The following is a 19,721-nucleotide window of genomic DNA, read 5'->3' on the forward strand; positions in this document are numbered from 1 at the left end:
CTCAGGTAGAACACAACTGGCTGAGTGGTCGAGATAACTCTGCATAATTTGCAATGAACCTGCGGTAATACCCACAAGTGCCCAGAAAGGCCCTGACATCAGACTTATGCTTGGGCAAGGGCCATTCGCTAACAGCTTCAATTTTGGTCGCATCGGTTTCCACCCCATCAGCGCTCACCACATGCCCCAGGTAATGTACCCTCTCCCCGAAAAGCGTGCATTTAGATGGCTTCAGCTTTAATCCGGCAGCCTGGAGTCTGTGAAAGACCTCTTCTAAGCGTTCTAGGTGAGTGTCAAAATCGGCAGAGAACACAATTATGTCATCTAGGTAGATCAACAGTGTGCGCCAATGCAAGCCCCGTAGAACTGTTTCCATTAATCGTTCGAATGTAGATGGTGCTGAGGTAAGGCCGAAAGGAAGAACTTGCCACTCCCAAAGACCGGATCTAGTAGTAAAAACGGCAGCTTCCTTGGCAGAACTTTCTAGCTCCACTTGCCAATAGCCACTGGCAAGATCTAGAGTACTGAACCACTTGCTACCACCCAAGGCATCCAAGCTATCATCAATTCTAGGGAGAGGGTATGCATCCTTGGTGGTGAGTTCGTTCAGCTTACGGTAGTCCACACAGAAGCGCCAGCTGCCGTCTTTCTTTTTCACCAACACAACTGGGGAGCTCCAAGCGCCATGGCCCTCCTTGACTAGGCCATGTTCCTTGAGCTCTTGCACTTGCTTTTCTATTTCTGCCTCTTGAACCGGGCCATGCCGATAAGGCCTTTGTTTGATGGGTCGTGCATCTCTAACCAAAGGAATGGTATGCTGGACAACAGCTGTCCTTTCAAGATCATACTTGCCTGTACTGAAAATTGACTGATTTTTCTGCAATAACCCCATTGCCCTTTGTACTTGGTTATCGTCCAACCTATGGCACCATTGTTGAAAAGCATTCTCAAGGTCTTCCGGAAGCGCTCCGTTGGTCGGCCCCATGTTTGGGTTATCTTCCACCGCCCCAACTATGGAACAGCTTGCGATGACCTGTCCCGACTTCAGCTCAATTTCCGCATATGAATAGTTCATTATGCGTATACAGACATCTTGATTTTTCGGTTGATGTATGGATGAGGCCACTACTAGCCCTGGCAGCCCACCAGTGTGCTCTATACACGCTGCCCCATGCCTCCAAACGCGATTCAACCTAGCTTGAACGAGCTTTTCACTACGGGGTGGAATGGATGTAGTGTATTTGGCCTGGACCTTGACCTGCAAGGGCTCTCCGTTGGCAGCGCAGCAATCGATCTTCGGTCCTTGGCAGACCAGCTGATTGTTCTTGAAATCAATCTGGCAGTTAAAGTTCTTGAAGAAGTCAAAACCCAGCAGGATATGGTTATCTATTTCGGCAATGATGAAGTTCGTTACAAATACTTCATTGCCCAACTTCAATGTGACTTTTGTTGTCCCTTCCAATGGAATTCGTTGGCCATCTGCAAGCACACCCTGGCCTTCAACAGGTAGGGGGTGGGTGAAGGAAGACGGGGGTAGCTGTTGTAGGACTCTTTTAGGAATTATGGATCGGGAACAACCACTATCGAGAAGAAGCATAAATTTTGTCTTTCCTACCTGAGCCCGAACATAATACGATGTGGCGTCGGAAGGTTGACAGAAACTAACTAGTGTGTCACCCCTTAGGTTTGGTTCAGCTTGTCCGGGGCCCATGACTGCTGAACTGATTCGTTTCCCGCCTTCTTTTGTCTGCAGTCACGAGAAATATGTCCTAAACCCTGGCAATTGTAGCAGCGTATGTCCTTGGTGGTTCGAGGCCTCCGGTTAGCCGCCAGTCCATTTAACAGCTCACGCTGGGAGGTTGCCAACTGTCTTTGTGATTCCACCAATTTCTGGGTTAGTTCCATTTGCATGGAAGCAAATTTATCCAGCATTTCCTTTTGAGAGTTGCGAAACTCTTCAGCCTGCAGCTCTATTTGCTTCTTCAGGTCTTGGACGTCCTCTGTCTCTAACCGGTGGATCCCTACATCGGCAGTTGTCATTGAGCGATATTTATGGATGATATCGACTGCCTCTGCGAGAGAACTTGGTGGTGACAACCGTAATGTCCATGCCAATTGTGGCATTGTTGACACTGCACACAGAACGTCCTGTTTCGCTTGTTGATCCTGTTGGTCAGTTGTTAAATTTGGGTACGCCTTTTTCACCAATGTCATTACTTTTTCCCCAAATTTATGAACGCTTTCTTTAGGTTTTAACTTCAACCCCCGCAAAAGAGTATTTGCCATATCTGTAGTGAGTCCATACTGCGATTGTAGCTTATCGTACACTTCCTCACATGAGTCGCCATTAGTTCCCATTGTAGCAGGGCCCTTTAGGGATAGCCGAAGACGTAGTTTCTTCTCAGCATCACTCCATATATTATGTTTAGCAATGGCTTCATAGCTAGTGATGAATGTGTCTACATCTTCTGTTCCATCAAATGTGGGTGCGGGGATTGGATGATGTGGTGGGACAGCTGCCTTCATGTGTGGTCGCCCTATTTCTTCCTCATCACCACTGTAATGGTCACGACACCCCCGTTCCATTTCTAGCCTCTCTTTCTCTAACCTTTCCTTTTCTAACCTCTGTCGTCGAGTGCGTGTAGGCATTCTGGGTTCGTCTAGATTGCTCTAGCAGAAATATCCTACTGCTGCCACCAGTGAAGTAAATTCTACTCGACAAGGATAGACAACTCCCAACTCAAGAGCAAGTTCACACAGCTTGATGAGTCAATAAACAGACTTGTGGGTGAGCCGATAAACAGACTCGAGAGTGAGCCGATAAACAGACTCGAGAGTGAGCCGATAAACAGACTCGATGGTGAGCCGATAAGCAGACTCGAGAGAGAGCCGATAAACAGACTCGATGGTGAGCCGATAAACAAACTCGATGGTGAGCCGATAAACAGACTCGATGGTGAGCCGATAAACAGACTCGATGGTGAGCCGATAAACAGACTCGATGGTGAGCTGATAAACAGACTCGATGGTGAGCCGATAAACAGACTCGATGGTGAGCCGATAAACAGACTCGATGGTGAGCCGATAAACAGACTCGATGGTGAGCCGATAAACAGACTCGATGGTGAGCCGATAAACAGACTCGATGGTGAGCCGATAAACAGACTCGATGGTGAGCCGATAAACAGACTCGATGGTGAGCCGATAAACAGACTCGATGGTGAGCCGATAAACAGACTCGATGGTGAGCCGATAAACAGACTCGATGGTGAGCCGATAAACAGACTCGATGGTGAGCCGATAAACAGACTCGATGGTGACTTTTCTCAACTATTACACCCTAGCAAGCCAAGCGCAATAATTCTTGATGTTCGGTCAATAGCACTTATAGTGAATGCAACTATGATACGCCGGCTAATATCACAATGCTAAAGTCAGAAACAGTGACAAGAATGTTATACCTATTTGCTTTTTAACTCAAGCAGATCTTGTTTGTAAAGAACGCAGTATCTTTATTGGTGTTATATCTCTCAGTACCAAGCAGTAACACACCAACAATGATCAAACCGGCAGGTTATATAGCAATCCCAAGAAAAATCCACAAATTGATTGGCTGCACAGTAATCAGGTCAACCAATTCCACAATAACATATTTCGAATACAAAAACGATAACATTTGTCACTAACTAATCACGCAATACGAGTATTAATAATTTTTTTTGTGTTTGTATAGTAACATGCAAATCTTAGAACAATATGGTAATAAATGGTTAACATAAACAAAATTATTAGTATCGCACATACATACACTCTACATTGAACAAGTGTTAAGCGTGCGCCTTATAAATGACTATTCAAATTTGTCTGAATTGCGATGAACGTAATATAGATCCGTTGAGTTAGCAATTTGAAGCTGCCGGATTATAGGCTTAGAAAAGACGTCATCAACTCTTGCGCATTCTGACGTCTACAATTACGGGTACACACTGATTGACAGCTCATTCGCTTTTACAAGCATGAAGTGGGGTCCAAGACCATTCGCCCATCGGTAGATCCTATCGGGGACGACAGTGACCCTCTCGGGCTACCAGTCAAAATCGATTTTTGAGTGCCAGTAGTCTCACCAACCACCTCAGCCCTTTTTAGGGCTATCATTTCCGTTTTAAGGGTTTTGTTCTGCGACGACAATGGTGGAAACTCGGTGTCGTAATTGTCGTCCACTTTTTTATTACACCAGTAATAATTAAATTAGTTCCCACAAGCTAAACAAAGTGCACAAACTAAGCATAGTCAAAATAGAATAACAAGACAAGCAATTCAACACTGATGTTGTGTGTGAATTCGAATTAGTTATGCATAACATAATTTCTCCACAACCACATATAACAACTGCTTTTCCTAGCAGTGTTTATAATATGTTCGTGCCATTTAATGTGACGAAAAGTTGTCTGAGACGGCCATCAAATATGTTATGTCATTTTGCAAAAGATATGTGGCTACCTTTAAAATAATGTAAACCAAAAAAGCATCTTGAAAATTCCATTCAACAGCATAAACAACCGTTTAAAAAACGCATAAATTTAGTAAAACAGTAACAACGAGACGACTTCTCGCAACCTGAATCTTAATTTGGTAAAAAATCCAAAGGGTTTTTTACCCCTACAGTTCTTAGCCAGCTTGATATATGATCCTAAAATTAACAACAAACTCACGAAAATACTAGTTTTGCTGGTGTCGACGAAAATCCGGCATTGAAACGGCTAAACTAGCATAGCTATGTACAGTGTGGTACTTCGTGTATATACATTTTATTATTTTCAGTAGTACTATTTTCGCATTTAATCTTGCATTTTATTTTTTCTGTAGTCTTATTGCCAAAATTTAATACTCGTTTTTAATCATAATCAAATATATTGTATATGTAGTGGCTCTTTTTTACCTTCTACTAACGCTATCGGTTGGTTGACTAAAAAGGCCCCATTTAAAACATTACCTGATAGTAGAAATACAAACTTACATAGCGAAGGAAGAACAGAAAATAAGCTATCCAATGGCACCAAGGACATTAAAATTAGAACAACGGCCGCCGAGTTACGGACGTTTGAGGATCGCCATTATAACTTTGTATACTAGCAACTCTTGGGTAGCCGCGCAGCGCAACCGTTACTAACCAAAAGCGCTACCTTTATTTCCTGTTTAAGTAACAGCTGTATCCTGTTTTGAGCGTTCTCCTGATTGGGTGCCAGAGATTACGCCTACAAGTGATTTTGCCTACAAAAGATTACGTCTACAAGTGATTTTGCCTACAGGAGATTACGTCTACAAGCTGATAGACTATGCATACGGTCTACGATATTGCCCCTACTTTAATTCTGTGAATTGTGATGCAGAAAATTACGAATGGCACGATGGATGCATGTTATGAACGTGTGTTGATGTATTTCATTATGTAAATTATTTTTTATATCAAATCCTATAATCATCCATATATCAAATCCTTGCAAATATATAAATTTAATTCGAGTTGATTATTGGGAACCATGGTGATTTAACAGCTGTTTATTTGCAACAAAGCGTGTTATTGAAGTTAAAACCACATTTCTATTGAATCAAAGAACAAGCAAAAAACAAGCGTATGTATTTTTGAAGTTGTTACTCTTATACAGACAGACACATGTCAATAACTGAGTGTTTCTATATGTTATCAGCAGCCCATCACTAAAATTGATCAATGGTTGTTGGTCAATATATTATGGCATTACTTGGGAGTTGTTTTTTATCTTTTTTTTACTTGGAGCTTCCCTCACAGCCGGTTAAGATCACCCTTGAGTACATATGCATATGTACAGAGTAAATTACAAATACAAGTTATATGATTTACAATAGTGTCATCCATCATAAATGAGCAAAAGGCTCTCATAAAAATCTGATTTTTATGCATATAACCTGTTACTTTACTTAGATACAGAAAAAAATATTTACTAAACAATATTGTATTAGCAAGAAAAAATATGACATATAAACGAGCCAACTCTAAATTAACAAAAGGACCACAAAACAATTAAGCACGTTTGATAAAATTATGCTAAAGTGGCCATAGCTTCAACCACTTTGTAATGCTGTGATAAATATCTTTGAACTAAAGTAAAAACCCATTTCTCAATCTCCTTGCATAGCTACTATAACTGCTCCTTCTCTTTACCTTTGCTATATAACAAGTATAGATTAAAAGACTATTTTGAAGTGAATATCATTTAGTCTTATAACAAAATTACTAACTTTTTATAATTTGGAGGAATTGGGCTACTTTTGTACACACAACAGTTCATATGCTAAGTACACCTCCTTGCAGTATTTTTACTTGCTGAAGTTTTCCTATTTCATCAATTGAATCAATAGATATATTATAAGTTTAGGATTTATTCTGCAAAAAAATACAAACATCCAGTTACAGATTCATTTGCTCCATTTTCTCATTCATCACATATAAGCACCATCATGTCAGTGATACATCTTGAAATAGTAGTATCTGTACTTGTATTAGTATTTGTTCAATAACGTATGTATCGTCATATCACCCTATCTTCTGACTGTCATCATTCTTTCTCAACCGACTTTCAATGTTCTACGAAGTAGAGTAGAAGGTCATGAAAAAGCAATATGTTTTTTGAGAATATTAAAAAGTATGATCATGCAATTTACTTTCTTAGCTCGATACATCAGAAACCCAACACTGAGCGGATAAGAAAATTTGCACACAGAGATGAGGAGAAAAATGGCAGCAATTATAAACAAGTATTGTATGTGTTTGGGCTCACCATAAATTAATGAGTTAACTTTATACGAGATACAAAAACAATTTGTAACATTGGTTTCTTTGTAAATACAAAATTGGTAAAATTCACTCAAAAAACCTTAACCGTAGAGTACTAAGTACTAGAGTACTAAGTACTAGAGTACGGGTTGTTCATCTGTGACTGGTTGCCTATAGATTGGTTGTGTAATATGTTTAAGGTGAAAGCACTGCAAAAACAACAAAAATTGTCAATGGGATTTACTGCTTGTTTGGTAGTGAGTGATAATACTGAATCACGATAATCATGAAATCATAGGCATAATCATAATCAAAGTATATACCAAGTAAGTTAGATACACCTTGATAAGGAATTTGGAACACTAATGATTAGATTTTTCTAACTGGCATTAATACAGTGTGCTTGTATGTGATTCAATTCTTTTGTAACTGCATGAAAAAATGAAGCATTCAAATGAAAACCTGTTATATTTTTTTAAAATTTGCTTTGACATTTCATCTACGGAAATGGCTTGACGATATTTTACGAATTGAAAGTAAAATCTTGACATTTAATGGATCCAGCGGTATACTGTATTTAAAAAAAATCACGCGATGAAGTTTATTATTTACAACCGCAATCCAAGGATGTGTGGATGACGCAGTTTAGATGAAAATGACATGCAATGAAGATTGATGAATAAACAAGAGCAGATGACTTCTGTTGATTTCGCATAACAGAGAGGGACTGGCCCACAGTTGTCACTATTTTTTCGCAAACTGTGTAATGCTCTACTAATATTAGTAGCTATTAATAGATCGACGTTGAAGAGATAAAATTACCAAGCACTCATACACCAGCACTGTCATGGGTGATGCCTGTTTAGAGTAGCGATTTTATGTTGTTAAGAATACCACGATTTAGATCATTCAAAATGTTTGAGTTTATAAATTTTTGACTTTAGATATAAATAAGTTTTATTTATAGTTAATATTTACCAATATAAAATCAAATATATTTATACTTTTTAAAATTAAAATAAAATATGATATAAAATAAACAAAATACCATTTATATATTCATAATAAATATAAATACATAAATATATTTACATTTGCTATAAACTTTTGAATTTATACCAAATATAAATATTTGTTATGATTTTTTGAACTTATAACAAATATTTATGGCACTGTAATGATAACGCACTACTTTTTGATTCGTATGCCAATCACCCGCATTAATAATATTATTTTATACTACAGAAAGAAAGATTGTATACTCATATACCTCTGGCAGAGTCACCTGTCACTGGAATGATCGCCACAGCTGCACCTCTCATTGACAACGTACCATCTCAGATGGAGCAAGATAGAGCACATAGCAGCCATCACGATATCTCTGAGAGGTATAAAAACAGTAACATAGCAGTTTCATCAGTAAATTTTAAATGAAATTTTTGGAGTAGAATTATGTAGGACTTTTCACTAGCACCAGACTTGACAAAATAACTGCAAGTATCTACAAACTAGGAATTCACTGACTTAGGTTATCAATTAGTTTTGATGCTGGAAATAAATTGTCCTAATGTACATAACATAGAATTAATGGTTAAATGCATATAATTTTTGCAAGATACAAAACAAATCAACCTAAGCTAGGTTATAGGTATAATATTATAAAATGTTCAAACAGTAATATAATGATTAAACTTTTGCTTCATATTTTGTAAGCCAAAAGCCCTGCTAATCATTGTATGAGCTAGTTTAGCCTGTTTAGACTAGCTTTAAGAAAGGAGTCGTGTGTTCAACAACAGCAAAACTCTAACAGACAACTCCCAAACAGCTTGTTGAGAGTCTAGAGCTATTTATGTGCCTGCTACATAGTATTGCATAAAATGATGCTTGGTAGGCTAAGAGACGAGGTATTAAGGGACTCTATGCGAGTGCCAAGAAAGTGGCCGAAGATGAACTGACAACTTAGCTGATAACACAGAGCCTCAACAGCTACACAAGACAAAGCTCCCATGCTGCAACAAGATTTATGCTCTCTTGAATCTTGAGCCAACATTTGGCACATGAAATTTAATCCACAAAAGTATTACCATCTCTCTATTGGCAAGTCGTCTTTGCCGATGGATACAAATAACTTTCTCATCTTATGCGATCACCATCTTCAAAGTGTGACTTCTAGTCCTTATTTTGTGGTAGAGTTGCAGAATGATCTGAAATTTAATCAACATATTTTTAAAATTGAATCCGAGGAAGAGCAATTAATCGGCATGCTTACAATGGCTCTGAAAGATGCAGATCAAAAGACGAGAAAGATAGCTGATACTTCACGAGTTCGACCTGGTCCTGAGTATGGTTGCATGGTTTGGGACCCTTACCTTACAAAGGATATTACTTTACTAAAGTGAGCTCAAAACGCTGCACTGAGATTTTTGTATAGACAAAAAAGCAGAGTTAGTTTTCTTCATCTATGAGAAATTAATTATTTTGGAACCTTGGAAGACAGATGAGTTAAACTTTGTCATAATGTTTTTAGTAAAATTCTGGGTGGTGATATTGACTGATTGATCAGGACCAATATCAATATACCAATATTGACATTGGGTCCATTCGCTACCTGGGACTTGTAATTTAGATGTTGGGTACATAGCTACATACATGAAAAATGGTAGCGTACAGCCTGCTACACGGTGTTGGCTTTTCATAATTTACAGTTTTAGACTACCTATCACAATTATGTTACTTATCACAATTAGCCATCCCAAGACAAACAGTTTTAACTCATGATTCAACCTTTCAATCAATCAACCTTGCTTGCAACACAAAATAATAAAACCACTACATAATTACATGTAATATATATTATGTATATGGTATATTATACTAAAGATATAATATTACTACTACTATGTATATATTAGCAATGCATAAGACATTGCTAAAACAATGTTTTACAAAGCAAGCTAAAACAAAGCAATGCGTAAAACATTAAAAGTGACCAGAAGAATGGAACAATTTAGTTATGAAACAACTATTTATTTTTTTGGTGTTTATTCGCAAATAATCATATTATTTTGTGTCATTCATTTACCCACACTCATTTCACTATTAAATTACTATAAGCAGACAGACCAATGCCCAATATATGAAATTATTAATACTAGTTCACCGTTAGTTGCAGACTATTAATTAATTACAAACTATCAATAAATAATAATTTGTAGTACAACGAATGGTACTATTACCCTAAGGTGGTGATGATTTTATCAAACTCAAAGCATCTACCAAAGCTTTGAGATTTTAAGCACACATCTTAGCGTTCTTGTGGCTTCGAAGAGCCACCAGTAGTAATAGCAGCAGTGGTAGTAATCGTTAAGAAAGCCAAGAAAGGAAAGGAGATAATAAATTGTTTTTATTTTACACTTCCACGATTTTCGTTCCGATTGATAGATGACTTTAATCGGTAGTATATTTTTCACTGTTAAGTGAAAACACTATTATTGCATTATTTTTACCATTTTTCTTACATTTTTTCTTCAACTATCAATAGTACGCACCATCTCTATAACTGTAGACGTAATCTCCAGGAAGTGTAGACGTAACCTCCAGGAAGTGTAGGCGAAACCTCTTGTAGCTGAATCCTCTTGTAGGCGTAATCTCTGTAATCCTCTTGATTGACTGTTTTAGAAATAATGTATTCTGATTAGTCAATACTGCATCTGTATTTGTTCTCTAATTGTCTATCATTTGATGGAACATTCCAGTCGATCAGAGTAAAATTAGATGAATTTAAGCAGCTGATCTTGTTATATAGAATCAGAATATGTATGAACCTCATACAATTCCCAAATCTCTGCGTACTTAGTAGGTGAAATCGATTTGACTTTGCACTGCTCTATGTACATGGTCTAGAGTTGGACCAAAAATGGACTCTAAATTATAATAGGACTAGGATAGTAAAAGTACTGGCCATGATCTAGGCTGTACTACTGCAGTAGGAGTAACCCGATGAGCAGTGGACGGATTGTCCACCCTCATCCCTAACGCTAGTTTTACTGAGTTGTGGCCAGGCATGCCTCACTCAATAATTGGCAAACTGTGACTGAAGGACCATTTGCTATAGCACTTATTAGTAGACCGTGGCTGGAGTAGCACACCTGGTAACAAGTACAGTGGGCAGGATCTAGCCCCTTGCTTGTAGGCAAAAACTCTGGCAAGACTGCATTACTTCTACCAAGAGACTGTGTTTAAGTAAACAAGAGATAAAGTTACAAATTTAGCTATAGACCATGACTTTGCTCAATTTTTCAAATACATGCTCTACCTGTTGTGAACGAGCCTGTGATACATAACAGGTATGGTCTCGGTGATGCGCATCCTTTGTGCTGCGCAACTTGTTCCGATCTGCCTTGCAACGCCTTATTCCGGTCCCATTTTACGCATGACCAACTGATATCAGTGTAAAAACGTAATACAGCTTTGGACTCCGACCACACTAGTCACGCGTTATGCCTGGCCATAGGTAACAGTATAGTTCATAATGATAAAGTCTTGTTTTCGATTACAACGGTTCGTTAGTTGACTCACTGCTCAATATAGTTGTCATAGATACCAGTAAACGCGATCACCACAAAACGCGAGCTGAACGGAAATTCACTGTTACGTGAACTAATATTTTCTTATGTTGTTAACTGATCATTGTTTTTATGGCCTTTTATAGCGGACACTATTCTTGTGACAATGACTTTTAGTTTTAGTAAAAGGTGTTAAATTATTATAGCAAAAAACGTCTGCCTGGCTCCATGTACTAATTTAGCTAAACAATAAGTTTAACAGTTTACGAAAGCAATGATATACAGCCCCCACAAGGATAGGCGACAGGCATCATGTAGGCAGGGCTTAATGATTGGGCTCTGTTATGTCATCATCATTTGCAGTAAACATAAAACACAATGAAAACTTATTATCAGTGGGTGTATAAGACATAGTATATGTACATGTAATCTGTTTCAACAAAAAGAACGGCACAAGAGTATAGTTTAGAAATATTGATGAAAAATCTGTCAATTGAAATGGAAGCATCTACTCCAAACACCTGTCCTTGTCAATATGGGGTTGCAGAAATAATCATCAGGTAATTTGTTAGTGAAAAGGTGACATATGTTGCCTTGAGAATTGTACATCTCCGGGCACCACTTCTCACAAGTACTGCACTGAACCATAGATATTAGGTATGCTATTCTATGATATCAATTCTCAAGTTAATGCTTGTTGTATGGCTAGTGACACGCAGTAAACCTACAACAAACCAGGCATAAAGTTTGTGAGCCACGCCAAATAATCTCATCGTCCAGGTGTTTCCAAATAGATGTCATAATGAGGTATACGACATATACGCAATGAAAAAAAACTGAGCAAAGACAAACTTGTCGACAGAAACCTACATTCTAGCAGTAAAGAAGCAGTAAAGGAAAATCTTTCAAAATAGATAATCCTTTCAGTCTCCAGTTGTGTTTTATGAAATGTGCCGTTTTGACCAAGGGCTGCGCTTATGTCCGCAAAAGTGTGCTGTGATTATTTACTATGATTTGTACAATGCTGCCTTTCTTCTTCACTGATAGTATAGATTTTGGTCTGCCTGACCTTTGCCCTATGAATCCTGAATGCAAATTCAAAATGTATAACAATAAATTATATGCTTAACCGAAGGCTGCATTCTCTTTTACATCACAACAAACTACTCTCTAAAGCTGTTTGAGAATGTCTCTAAATATTTACAAATGTGTTCAACTAGTATAGAAGAGAATTTTAGTATAAAAATGATTGCCTAAAATTTAAGAGATCTTTAATAGATATGATAATAAATGTAGATCCCACATAAGTCAAACATTTCCTTAAACAATTACACTATCAACTGATTGATTGTTATACTAAGCCTACCATATCAAGCTGTAGTTTCTCTCAGCTGATTGGCCCTCTTGCATGCAGCAGCAAGTATTTTGCGTGCAGCCATGTTAACTTGTTCTTTCTGTGATGCAGCAGTTCCAACACGTCCAATTCACTTGATGGGCCGAGAACGCTTTTTGGGTATCATTGGCAGCTGGCTAAGAAATTTAGGCTTTATCATCCTCGTTGGATGATTTCCCTTAAATAAAATATGAAATAATGAGTGTAAACTAACAGATATTGGTCTGTTTTGGTCACAGAAGCAATGCTTTTCTTAAACTTTCATGAATTTTCAAGCTTTCAATGAATTGATGACAACATGCTGGATATGCAGATAGTATTAGAATGGTATCAATTTATTGGACGATTTGAAGCTGGCTTTATAGGTAAGGCTTAGGTTTTGAGAGTCGATGCTTTAGTAGTGTTAAGACCCATGCTTGGTTCTCCATTTTCTATGTTGACATTTATTCCTTCTATTCTAATACTTGCAGTTGCACTCTATCCTCTCTAGATTTAGGCAATTCTTTTCCACAGAGTTATCAAGCTTTCACGAGTGTACTTCGTTTTCTGCAACAAGATCTTGTAGGGCAGCAATGTCACTGGTGAGATAGGTTTTTAATGACAACATTTTCAACAGCTCCCTACCTTCTCTTACTATTATAAGCTGTGATTTCAGTTTTTGGTAGCAAGGGTAGCGGTTCAGCACCATCAGCACTCTTGATACAAGAAGTTGATAGGCTTGCTGGAGCTGATTAACTAATTAGTGGTTATTTTCATTGAAAAAATTGAGTACATGACATGACGACATAATCATATGAAAACCATGGACTTGGCACATATTTAGGAGGCAGGTCCATAAAGCCTTTTGCGTTACAGGCTAAAAAGACGAACACATGCTTACATGTATATACAGATGCTGCTAGAAGTCATAGCACTCACATGAAGGATCAAAAGTAAATATGTACTTTTTTTCCGAATCATCCAGAACCTCATACATGCTGGCCTCAGAATTCAATAGTTGCAAATTACCAGCAGGTGCTTGGCCAGAAACTCTTTGGGTATGGCACGCTTTGACCATTTCTTTGAGTCGATGTCACAGTTATTTTAGTATGTCGGAGCTGTACACTTACTACAAGCCAGAACACATATCATTGTTGATATGGTAGGCCTACCTAAAAAGCAAATAATCATTCAGGGTAGCCGATATACTAAAGTATACACTTTTATTGGTGTTGCATTAAGCTATTTAGGTTGTCTATGGTTTCAGTGTTTTCTAGGGTTAACTAGTTTTTTCTACTTCTTCCACCAACATACCAATTGATTTAGGTGCATCCGGACAAACAGACTACATAAAATAGGCTGTACTATACAATATATACTATATATAATAGATATTGATTTTTGTATACTCTGTACACTCTTTTCATTCTCTAAATTCTGTATAATGTGAAAAATATGATGCTCAGTGGAGTGATGAAATGATATGTTAAAGTTAATATCAACTCATAGTATCGTATCAATACTGGTATATGCAAACATTTATACACATCTAGCATTTTTTGCTTACTTCATGTACCACTCCGAAATTTTTTAATCAGAACAAAGGTTTAAGCAACCGATCTGAACAGTTACTACATCAAGATAGCTATCCAGCTACAAAAAAGTAGCTTTTTTTCCCTAGACTTCAATTGGTTCTGATTTTGACATGCTTTTAGTAAATTGCCTTGGAGCCACTGCTGCTTCAAATATTCTCAAAAATTCCTATGTCTTGTCAACAAGTTGGAATTCTCAACGGCCCTCTTGTTTGTGATGTACTTGTCCTCAGTTCTGGAACTAACCATTTAGTAGGCTGTTATGGTAAATAAACCTTTACTCACGAACAGGGCTACTTCAGCTAATCAAAGTAAGATAGATTTTCGATAAAGGGCCGATTCTCACACATGACTTAGTAGAACTTTTCTAGTCTTTCTAAATGTGCTAAAAAATGTTTGGTTATTACTCTTGAATATCTAAAAGAACTGTGGGCATTTGAGTGAGCATGTGAAATGTATTTTGGTTTTGTCCAGGAAAATAAACCTTGATGTTGTAACCAACATTGAAGAATTGTTGCGAATCAAATGCTAACCTTGTAAAGACAATTCTTTGACGGACACTGAAAACAGCTTGCCGTTCCGCTGTTCAGCTGAGTTTATATTCTTTCCTTTTGACGGCTCTCACCCAAGCTTGCTTCCGGTGAAAATTGCACAAAAGAGTAATTTAATCTCTGTCACATATTTAGACATGCGAATTAGGTTCATTACTAACAGTTATACATATAGTTAAGTCTGTGGAAGACTTGATAAGAGTGCAATAAGGATCCACCTGGTTGATTCATGAGTTTGAAAACATTGGCTGTAGCAGCAAATAATACAAAACAATTTAGCCATTACACCAACTTCAGTGTGCTTGCCAAACAAAGGAAAACCAGTGCCTCAAGTTATTGATATGTTCTGTGAAGTGGGTTACTGTGAGAAATAGTTACAATATTAATTGTGGCTGACCCAACACAAGATACAACACTTACCACTAAACACGTGTTCTATGACCGCGATTTCTTAATCTGCATAATCAACTATCCATACCGAGGTGTCCATGAACTGTTCCACTTCTCAATTACTTCAAGAGCTTCCTAAATGCTCTCAGTTTTCTCATCATTCAAGATGAAAGTGGCAACTACCTAAAAAATAAATGTGTCATGTGGTATGTTATAAATATACATGTCTGTGTGTTAAAATTAATCTCAATCAAGTTTCACAACATCCCAAACTGCGCACCAATAAAATTATACCATATTATGAAAGTTCAATTACATTACTAAAAGCATTATTAGTTTATGCCTATGAGTGAATTTCACACATACTTGGTAATTCGAATTAGTTTTCACGACAATGAAGAATATCTGTATGGGAACTTTGACGTTTTGTATGCCGCATCCAAGACACATAACTCATCTCTACACCGTTTCAAGTGATGCCATTGCTTTATGGTTTGATGAATGTACAACAGACTTTGTATAACTCTGATGAAACGACAGAATAAAAACTTATTAGTCAGAAGTTTACACTGTAATTCATCAACCATCTTCTAACAGCTATCCTAGTCTGAACCACTTCTACTAAAAGAAAAACAAAACAAATTAAACTGTGATTGTAATCCAGGGAGATGGTTTGGGTTAATTACTTGTAACTTTGACCACAGTTTGCTTGTATATCTTCAAAATATAGTGAGCTTTGCCATATGACATTAATTCATTCCCGTGTTGGCATCGTAAGGTGAAAATGTCGTATAGAGGGGTATAAAGAAACCCATAGCAATTATCGTGAAGCTTTTATTTGAAAGCAATGGGGGCACTATTTTTCAACCCTTATCCTATAGGTGGTCAAATAGAGGTGGCATTCAAATAAAGGTATCGTTCAATTAGAGGTTTTGCGGTATCTAATGCAAACACCCCATGGTAAAAAACATCAAAATTTTATTTACATGCTGTACATATTAAAAATTAGTAACAAAATAGTATATAAACCTTGATAACTATAGTTACCTGCAGTAACTTTAGTGTACTTAGTAGCTATGATCAGCTATAAAAAAATGTTAATGCAATAAAATCATTTTCTCACTTCTTTTAATGTCGTTATCAATCTCAGGATCTATGGCTAATGAGTTAAAGTTATATATGTAGATAAATAGTTACATACGTATAATGAATTAAAAGTTATAGTAAATATTACATTAAATGCTAAAATGCACAATAAATTCACACTTTGGCTTGCTTTGCACTAATTTTCATTTCACTTACACAGTTTCAAACATTTATGACACTTGAAGAATGCTAAACTGATAGACAGAGAGCAAGCATCGTATCTCTTCCATGCTTTCTGAGAGGGATTTCAGTGATTGCCATATCAGCATCTTTATGATTGCAATGTATTCAACACACCAACCACCAAATTGGAATTTTGAAAGACATTTTGGTTGATGCTGTGCAGTGAAGAAATTTTGTAACGAGGGGACAAAAACATCATGTTCCACATTGTAACGCAGATAACCGTAAAATAATGACGCCATAACCCAATGGTACACTGCATATGAAACAGTAGTATTTGTCTCTGCGCATCTGATGTTAGATTCTGGTGCAGTGTTTATGTAATCACGTGCAAGATGGCCTACGGCATTAGAAACTGCTAGATTATGTGAGATTTGGTTGGATAACGATTGTGTCAAAAAAAACTACAGCCTAATAACATCTAAATACTAGTCAACCGTCTTTGAATTCAACTTAGATTAGATTTGGAGAGTAATTTATTAATAAAGAGTTGTGTGCTGGTAAATCAGTAGTAAGACAACTCTTGCTAATTGATTCAATCACACTGTGATATACTAATCATTGGTTAATTCTGTATTAGTGTAAAAGTAAACGGAATGATTTTTATCATTCTGACTACAAAACTCACAAATAAAGGTAAAGGCTATAAATAATATTTGGCTTTTTAGTATGAAAAATATGTATTCATACATGTACATATACCATTCACCCTAGCATACATGAGAGACTAGCTGGTCAATGGTTTTAGGAAAACGGTTTTGCAAAGTTAATTGCATCATTGCTATGTTGAATGATAACCAGAGCAAAGCAATCATATTGGTAAAACATGTGAAAACTAGGTCCATAGTTAGAACACTGTATGAGCACAGCGCTAACCATCAATGCATGGATAGATTTGATAGCAGAACAGTAGCCTAATATGTGCTGTGCTATTATTAAGCTCTTTAGTGTGGAGATTGATCTCTGTTTTAAATTAATGATTATATACATTCTGCCAGACCCTATCATCTTTTCAAAGAGTCTTCATAAGAGATTTTAATCAAACAAATCATTTTCCAGAAATTCACACACAGAGTTTTTTGAGGTCTCCCAAAAAAAAGCCGTCGTGTTATTAGTTGATTTATTAGCTTTTTCATAAATTTTCCTAAACAGATACGCATAAATCATCAATCTGAATTCATGTTTCTTATGTACTGAAAATGATTAGAAGCTGACAGTAACTCAAACACTAATTTTATTGCTATTGTATATCCCGGCATAAAACTCCATTCTAGAGCGAAAAACCTTTACCAAACTGGGGGTTCGGCTTATACATGTGATTCTGATTAAAACTGGTCACAATGCGTAACTCTGATTAAAAGCAAATAAGATACTATGCATGTTACTACACCCTACCCCCATCCCGCGCATAAGATATGAATTCCACATATATCGCATTCCACAATATCGCACACGGCAATATGCATACCCAGCTGCCTTACAAAACTATCATACCTTCCCAGTTGGGTGCATTCTACGACTTGAGATTTTAGTTTGCATTAAATTGAGTACTTTACGCCACTGATATTTATTAGTGTTTATTGTTATCTGCAAAAAGGGATTATAAAAGTTTGATGATATAAGGTATTTTGCATGGTATGGTGACATGAATATTACATACATCAACCAAAATGTTTTTTGTTTTCAACAGCAGCCGGTCGAGTGCAAAAATGAGCTCACCTTTTTACATTTCCTAGGAAAATCTTATGAGATGATATTACAAATCTTACTAGCAGATATGAATTACAAATCTTTTAGAGTTAGCAAACCTGTTATGGCGTCTCTCTTATTTAAAACTGTAAAGTAGCGAGTATCTATATTTGATACAGGGTCTTCGGTAAAACCAGAAGTGTTTGTCATAAACTAGTGCTGCGAGAAGTTTTATATTGAGCTTTTTATCGGCCTTTCAGTTCATGTTGAACATCATGTGACAAGACAATAACCAAACTGTCATGACTATGTCAGAGAAATAAACAGATTCCAATCTACGGCGGATTTTCGTTTTTGAAGTTTCAAAAGCTTGTAATCACGTTTCCACATATTTGGCACCTACATCATAACAGAGTAAAACATGGTGAATCTTTCGATACCGAATAACTGTAATGTGAATTTTGTTGCAAGTCAACCTTTAAAGAAATTAAGTAAAGAATTCTTAGCTTTTGAATAATGACATAAATAAACTTGTGTTTTATATTAAACTAGGCGAATGTCCTGCGTTGCATGAATAATTAGCTAAGTTTCTTTGCTCAGTGAGTTTGAGTAACTTAAACTAGTAACTTACGCATATCTAAATATTTACTATAATAACAGCCGTAAAGCCATCTTGTAATCAATACATTTCACATCATAATCTCTCAAACAATCATGATCTTCAAACCTAGCTGTGAATTACAACTGTTTCTATTAATCGGCGTTGCTTCAATAGCTTTGATGATTTCTAGTGATAACACTTAATAGTGTCTAGCGTCTTTGTGTTACTGTAGAACTGATGTGATAAGCTATTTAAAGGAAGGAAACCTTTTAGCAATTTTAAAAAGTCTCATTAATGAAGAGACTAAGCAAAGTGTTTCTGTATTTACTATTAAGTATGTATTTATGCATGGTCCTGATGATGCACTCTAACATGAGCTATTACATAGCATGACTAAGCATAAGGTGAAAATTTAATGTGTGTTATTATGTGTGCTATATAGCAAATGGTGATGTATAACTTGGCAACTCAATTTTGAAAAATGCATAAATTCTTGACTTTAAAAGAAAAGATAATAAAAAACAACATTAAACAACGAGTTGTGAAGATGAGTTTAAATGGAGTTGTCTTCTCTGATGAGTGAGAGCACAACGCAAAGTCAAGGTATAATTAGCATGTCAATTGTGTTCCAGCTACTGAGGATTTTACACCGCATCAAACAGATAAAAAATGGTAGTCTCAGCAGTTGCTGATACATTAACTATTCAAAAAAGTTTCTGAACAAAACAGACCAAAAACTATCTTATCGCTAAATACCAAAATTTTACTAATGTAATCCTTTTTAATGATATTATTTTATGGGCAAATTTTTGTTAGAT

At 36.7% G+C, this 19,721-nt stretch overlaps 1 long non-coding RNA gene and 1 pseudogene across 1 annotated transcript; both read right to left on the reverse strand.

Moving 5' to 3' along the window:
- LOC137406865 (monocarboxylate transporter 12-like) overlaps window positions 1-19,721 on the reverse strand; it is a 207,621-nt pseudogene that overhangs the window by 183,742 nt on the left and 4,158 nt on the right.
- Window positions 6,524-8,981, reverse strand: LOC137405712 (uncharacterized). Its single transcript, XR_010979800.1, has 3 exons — window positions 8,899-8,981; window positions 8,085-8,195; window positions 6,524-6,625 (listed from the first exon to the last, which is right to left on the reverse strand). It is a non-coding gene; the product is annotated as an uncharacterized lncRNA (long non-coding RNA).

The sequence above is a fragment of the Watersipora subatra genome, chromosome 10 (assembly GCF_963576615.1).
Source record: "Watersipora subatra chromosome 10, tzWatSuba1.1, whole genome shotgun sequence".
Lineage (NCBI taxonomy): Eukaryota > Metazoa > Bryozoa > Gymnolaemata > Cheilostomatida > Watersiporidae > Watersipora > Watersipora subatra.